General features: G+C 57.3%; 2 non-coding genes across 2 annotated transcripts; both read left to right on the top strand.

The window, feature by feature from the left end:
- The first annotated feature begins 466 nt into the window (after positions 1–466).
- LOC149457241 (5S ribosomal RNA) lies at positions 467–585 on the top strand. The gene has a single exon (XR_016313688.1). It is a non-coding gene; the product is annotated as a 5S ribosomal RNA (ribosomal RNA).
- Positions 586–3,359: 2,774 nt separating this feature from the next.
- LOC149457240 (5S ribosomal RNA) lies at positions 3,360–3,478 on the top strand. The gene has a single exon (XR_016313730.1). It is a non-coding gene; the product is annotated as a 5S ribosomal RNA (ribosomal RNA).
- Positions 3,479–6,000: the final 2,522 nt, after the last annotated feature.

Genomic DNA, 6,000 nt, shown 5'->3' with positions numbered 1-6,000 from the left:
TGGCAAGCGAGCGTAGGCCCCTTGCTTTGCGGTGCTCTTTGCGGCTGCTGTGTCCAAAGCTTGCTCCCCGCGGCTGGTGTGGTGCTCAGCCCTGCGAGCCAAAGGCTTGAAGTCAGGCCAGGGGAAGGAGGGAAGGAGAAGGAGGAGCGGTTGAGGCCAGGCTGGCGTGGTGTGCTTGTGCCTGAAGAGGTGCGGTCAGGAAGAGGTTAAAGAGGGAGCAAAGCAACGGGGGGGGGGGAGGCAGGGGTTTGAGGAGAGTGAGTGAGAGAGGAGAGACGGGGCGGTGTGTCAGTTGTGCCGGTGGGTGAGAAGGAAACAGCAGCAGCAGCAGCAGCAGCAGCAGCAGCAGCAGCAGCAGCAGCAGCAGCAGCAGCAGGCGGCTTGTCCTGGGTAGTAGAGCCGAGGAAAGGCGGAGGCCAGGCTGCCCGTGACAAGTAGAAGAGGCTTGAAGGAGAGCCTGAGTACTGCCTACGGCCACACCACCCTGAACGCGCCCGATCTCGTCTGATCTCAGAAGCTAAGCAGGGTCGGGCCTGGTTAGTACTTGGATGGGAGACCGCCTGGGAATACCAGGTGCTGTAGGCTTTTGCTTTTCCTCCAGCAGGGGTCACTCTCCTCCATGGCTCTTTCACATTCACTTTTACCTCCCCGCTCTCCAAGCCCTCCTGCTGCACACCTGCACTCAAGGAAACAACCTTTTCATCCCCTGCTCATTTGCCAGCTCGGCCCACTCACAAACAAATCAGCCCTCTCAAAATACAATGCTAGCTGCATTGGAACACTCACAGACAGAAGAGCAAGAAAAAAACTCACAAGAAATGCATGGCTAACAAATCAGGCGCTCATTTGCAGGTTCACCAGGGAACACAGGCATCTCATCCCCTTCACAAAACAGGGCTTAGTGCTTGCTGGCAAATCCCTTCTTGGCAATCCCAGAGGTCAGGCGTTACCTGGAGTTGGCCACCAGCTTTGCACACATCTCAGGAGGGATTTTGGCCCACTCCTCTTGGCAGATCCTCTCCAAATCATGAAGGTTTGGCGGCTGACGTTTGGCAACGCCAACTTTCAGCTCCCTCCACAGAGATATTGTCAGCCGGATGAAGGTCTGGAGACTGGCTAGGCCACTCCAGGAGCTTAACGTGCTTCTTCTCCAGCCGCTGCTTTGTTGCCTTGGCCGCGTGTTTTGGCTCCTTGTCATGCTGGAACAGCCACCCGCCATTCATTTTCAATGCCCTGGCTGAGGGGAGAAGGTTCTTGCCCAAGATTTGCCGCTCCATTGCCCCGTCCATGGTCCCCTTGATGCGGTGCAGTTGTCCTGTCCCCTTAGCAGAAAAACACCCCCAAAGCAGCATATTTCCACCACCATGTTTGACAGTTGGGATGGTGTTGTTGGGGTCATAGGCAGCATTCCTCGTCCTCCGCCTCCAAACACGGCGAGTTGAGTTGATGCCAAAGAGCTCCATGTTGGTCGTCTCATCTGACCACGACACTTTCAACCAGTCCTGCTCTGCCTCATTCAGATGTTCAGTGGCAAACTTCAGACGGGCCTGGACATGTGCTCTCTTGAGCAGAGGGACCTTGCGGGCACTGCGGGATTTCAATCCTCGTCGGCGTAGTGTGTTACCCATTGTTCTCTTGGTGACTGCGGTCCCAGCTGGCCGGAGATGATTGACAAGATCCTCACTCGTAGTTCTGGGATGATGCCTCACTGTTGTCATGATCATTGACACTCCACGAGGGGAGATCTTGCACAGGGCACCGGTCCTAGGGAGACTGACAGTTGCTTTGTGTTTCTTCCATTTGCGAATGATTGCACCGACTGTTGTCACCTTCTCACCAAGCTGCTTGGCCATAGTTTGGTAGCCCAGTCCAGCCTTGTGTAGGTCTTCGATCCTGTTCCTGACATCCCTGGACAGCTCTTTGGTCTTTGCCGTGGTGGAGGGTTTGGAATCTGATGGTTTGATTGCTCCTGTGGACAGGTGTCTTTTATACAGGTCAGAAAATGAGATTAGCATCTCTCCCTTTAAGAGGCTGCTTCTAATCTCAGCTTGTTACCTGTGTGAAAGACACCTGGGAGCCAGAAATGCCGCTGAATGATAGGGGATGGAATACCTATTTCCCTCAGGAACATGCGAATCAGCGCATCATTGGTTAGACATGCAGTTCTTTTGAATGTTTTCTTGCTAGTCTGTCTCTCAGTCAATACACCTAGCATTGGATTTTTAGACCGATCGATCATTTGTTTGTGAGCGGGCAAAGATTCAAAATCAGCAGGGGGTGAAATACTCCTTTCCTTCACTGTAGCTCCCCCAAAGTCCCCAGGCCAGCCTAGGCTTTTCTGAGCCCGCTTCCCTTTTGCGGGCCGCTCTTTTCAAAACACGCTGGCTTTCTTCTCTGTGTCCCTCAGGAGCTGGCCACGCATCCAGCCCCCTCCGGCAGCGGAGCAACGCTCAGACGCCAGCCCCAGCCAGCTAGCCCCGTCCTGCATCCCGCTTAGGCTCCGCGGCCCAGCCCTTTGCCAGCGCTCTCCTCAGCCGCTTTGGCGCTCTCACGCCTGCTCTCCAGTCGCCTTGCGCCGACACATTCCGCTGCGCTCCCCAGGCCGGGGGACAGCAGCGGGGAAGGCACGCGCGCCGGCCCCCCAAGCCAGCCAGAAGCAACAGAGCCGCCGAAGGCCACGATACCTGCGCCCTGAGGCGGTTAGAGCGCCGGGCCCGCTGCTGGAGGCAGGGGCCTGTGCGTCAGGGCCCTGTGGTGTGCGCAAGGGGGAGCCGGCCACTGGGGCGGTGAAAAAGAGCGAGGGCCGGAGCGCAAGGAACTGGCGTTTGTAGGCCCCGGTGCCAGCAGGGTCCCTAGCCTTGGTTTGGGTCAGGGGCAGGGAGGCGGGAGCGCTGTCCGGCGCCCCGAGAGGTCTGGCTGGCAAGCGAGCGTAGGCCCCTTGCTTTGCGGTGCTCTTTGCGGCTGCTGTGTCCAAAGCTTGCTCCCCGCGGCTGGTGTGGTGCTCAGCCCTGCGAGCCAAAGGCTTGAAGTCAGGCCAGGGGAAGGCGGGAAGGAGAAGGAGGAGCGGTTGAGGCCAGGCTGGCGTGGTGTGCTTGTGCCTGAAGAGGTGCGGTCAGGAAGAGGTTAAAGAGGGAGCAAAGCAACGGGGGGGGGGGGGGAGGCAGGGGTTTGAGGAGAGTGAGTGAGAGAGGAGAGACGGGGCGGTGTGTCAGTTGTGCCGGTGGGTGAGAAGGAAACAGCAGCAGCAGCAGCAGCAGCAGCAGCAGCAGGCGGCTTGTCCTGGGTAGTAGAGCCGAGGAAAGGCGGAGGCCAGGCTGCCCGTGACAAGTAGAAGAGGCTTGAAGGAGAGCCTGAGTACTGCCTACGGCCACACCACCCTGAACGCGCCCGATCTCGTCTGATCTCGGAAGCTAAGCAGGGTCGGGCCTGGTTAGTACTTGGATGGGAGACCGCCTGGGAATACCAGGTGCTGTAGGCTTTTGCTTTTCCTCCAGCAGGGGTCACTCTCCTCCATGGCTCTTTCACATTCACTTTTACCTCCCCGCTCTCCAAGCCCTCCTGCTGCACACCTGCACTCAAGGAAACAACCTTTTCATCCCCTGCTCATTTGCCAGCTCGGCCCACTCACAAACAAATCAGCCCTCTCAAAATACAATGCTAGCTGCATTGGAACACTCACAGACAGAAGAGCAAGAAAAAAACTCACAAGAAATGCATGGCTAACAAATCAGGCGCTCATTTGCAGGTTCACCAGGGAACACAGGTATCTCATCCCCTTCACAAAACAGGGCTTAGTGCTTGCTGGCAAATCCCTTCTTGGCAATCCCAGAGGTCAGGCGTTACCTGGAGTTGGCCACCAGCTTTGCACACATCTCAGGAGGGATTTTGGCCCACTCCTCTTGGCAGATCCTCTCCAAATCATGAAGGTTTGGCGGCTGACGTTTGGCAACTCCAACTTTCAGCTCCCTCCACAGAGATATTGTCAGTCGGATGAAGGTCTGGAGACTGGCTAGGCCACTCCAGGAGCTTAACGTGCTTCTTCTCCAGCCGCTGCTTTGTTGCCTTGGCCGCGTGTTTTGGCTCCTTGTCATGCTGGAACAGCCACCCGCCATTCATTTTCAATGCCCTGGCTGAGGGGAGAAGGTTCTTGCCCAAGATTTGCCGCTCCATTGCCCCGTCCATGGTCCCCTTGATGCGGTGCAGTTGTCCTGTCCCCTTAGCAGAAAAACACCCCCAAAGCAGCATATTTCCACCACCATGTTTGACAGTTGGGATGGTGTTGTTGGGGTCATAGGCAGCATTCCTCGTCCTCCGCCTCCAAACACGGCGAGTTGAGTTGATGCCAAAGAGCTCCATGTTGGTCGTCTCATCTGACCACGACACTTTCAACCAGTCCTGCTCTGCCTCATTCAGATGTTCAGTGGCAAACTTCAGACGGGCCTGGACATGTGCTCTCTTGAGCAGAGGGACCTTGCGGGCACTGCGGGATTTCAATCCTCGTCGGCGTAGTGTGTTACCCATTGTTCTCTTGGTGACTGCGGTCCCAGCTGGCCGGAGATGATTGACAAGATCCTCACTCGTAGTTCTGGGATGATGCCTCACTGTTGTCATGATCATTGACACTCCACGAGGGGAGATCTTGCACGGGGCACCGGTCCTAGGGAGACTGACAGTTGCTTTGTGTTTCTTCCATTTGCGAATGATTGCACCGACTGTTGTCACCTTCTCACCAAGCTGCTTGGCCATAGTTTGGTAGCCCAGTCCAGCCTTGTGTAGGTCTTCGATCCTGTTCCTGACATCCCTGGACAGCTCTTTGGTCTTTGCCGTGGTGGAGGGTTTGGAATCTGATGGTTTGATTGCTCCTGTGGACAGGTGTCTTTTATACAGGTCAGAAAATGAGATTAGCATCTCTCCCTTTAAGAGGCTGCTTCTAATCTCAGCTTGTTACCTGTGTGAAAGACACCTGGGAGCCAGAAAAGCCGCTGAATGATAGGGGATGGAATACCTATTTCCCTCAGGAACATGCGAATCAGCGCATCATTGGTTAGACATGCAGTTCTTTTGAATGTTTTCTTGCTAGTCTGTCTCTCAGTCAATACACCTAGCATTGGATTTTTAGACCGATCGATCATTTGTTTGTGAGCGGGCAAAGATTCAAAATCAGCAGGGGGTGAAATACTCCTTTCCTTCACTGTAGCTCCCCCAAAGTCCCCAGGCCAGCCTAGGCTTTTCTGAGCCCGCTTCCCTTTTGCGGGCCGCTCTTTTCAAAACACGCTGGCTTTCTTCTCTGTGTCCCTCAGGAGCTGGCCACGCATCCAGCCCCCTCCGGCAGCGGAGCAACGCTCAGACGCCAGCCCCAGCCAGCTAGCCCCGTCCTGCATCCCGCTTAGGCTCCGCGGCCCAGCCCTTTGCCAGCGCTCTCCTCAGCCGCTTTGGCGCTCTCACGCCTGCTCTCCAGTCGCCTTGCGCCGACACATTCCGCTGCGCTCCCCAGGCCGGGGGACAGCAGCGGGGAAGGCACGCGCGCCGGCCCCCCAAGCCAGCCAGAAGCAACAGAGCCGCCGAAGGCCACGATACCTGCGCCCTGAGGCGGTTAGAGCGCCGGGCCCGCTGCTGGAGGCAGGGGCCTGTGCGTCAGGGCCCTGTGGTGTGCGCAAGGGGGAGCCGGCCACTGGGGCGGTGAAAAAGAGCGAGGGCCGGAGCGCAAGGAACTGGCGTTTGTAGGCCCCGGTGCCAGCAGGGTCCCTAGCCTTGGTTTGGGTCAGGGGCAGGGAGGCGGGAGCGCTGTCCGGCGCCCCGAGAGGTCTGGCTGGCAAGCGAGCGTAGGCCCCTTGCTTTGCGGTGCTCTTTGCGGCTGCTGTGTCCATAGCTTGCTCCCCGCGGCTGGTGTGGTGCTCAGCCCTGCGAGCCAAAGGCTTGAAGTCAGGCCAGGGGAAGGCGGGAAGGAGAAGGGGAGCGGTTGAGGCCAGGCTGGCGTGGTGTGCTTGTGCCTGAGGAGGT

Source organism: Staurois parvus, unplaced genomic scaffold, assembly GCF_062004578.1.
Source record: "Staurois parvus isolate SC_StPar_1 unplaced genomic scaffold, SC_StPar_1.0 ptg000333l, whole genome shotgun sequence".
NCBI lineage: Eukaryota > Metazoa > Chordata > Amphibia > Anura > Ranidae > Staurois > Staurois parvus.
The sequence above is the reverse complement of the archived record's forward strand: the minus strand, read 5'-3'. Positions and strand labels throughout refer to the sequence as shown.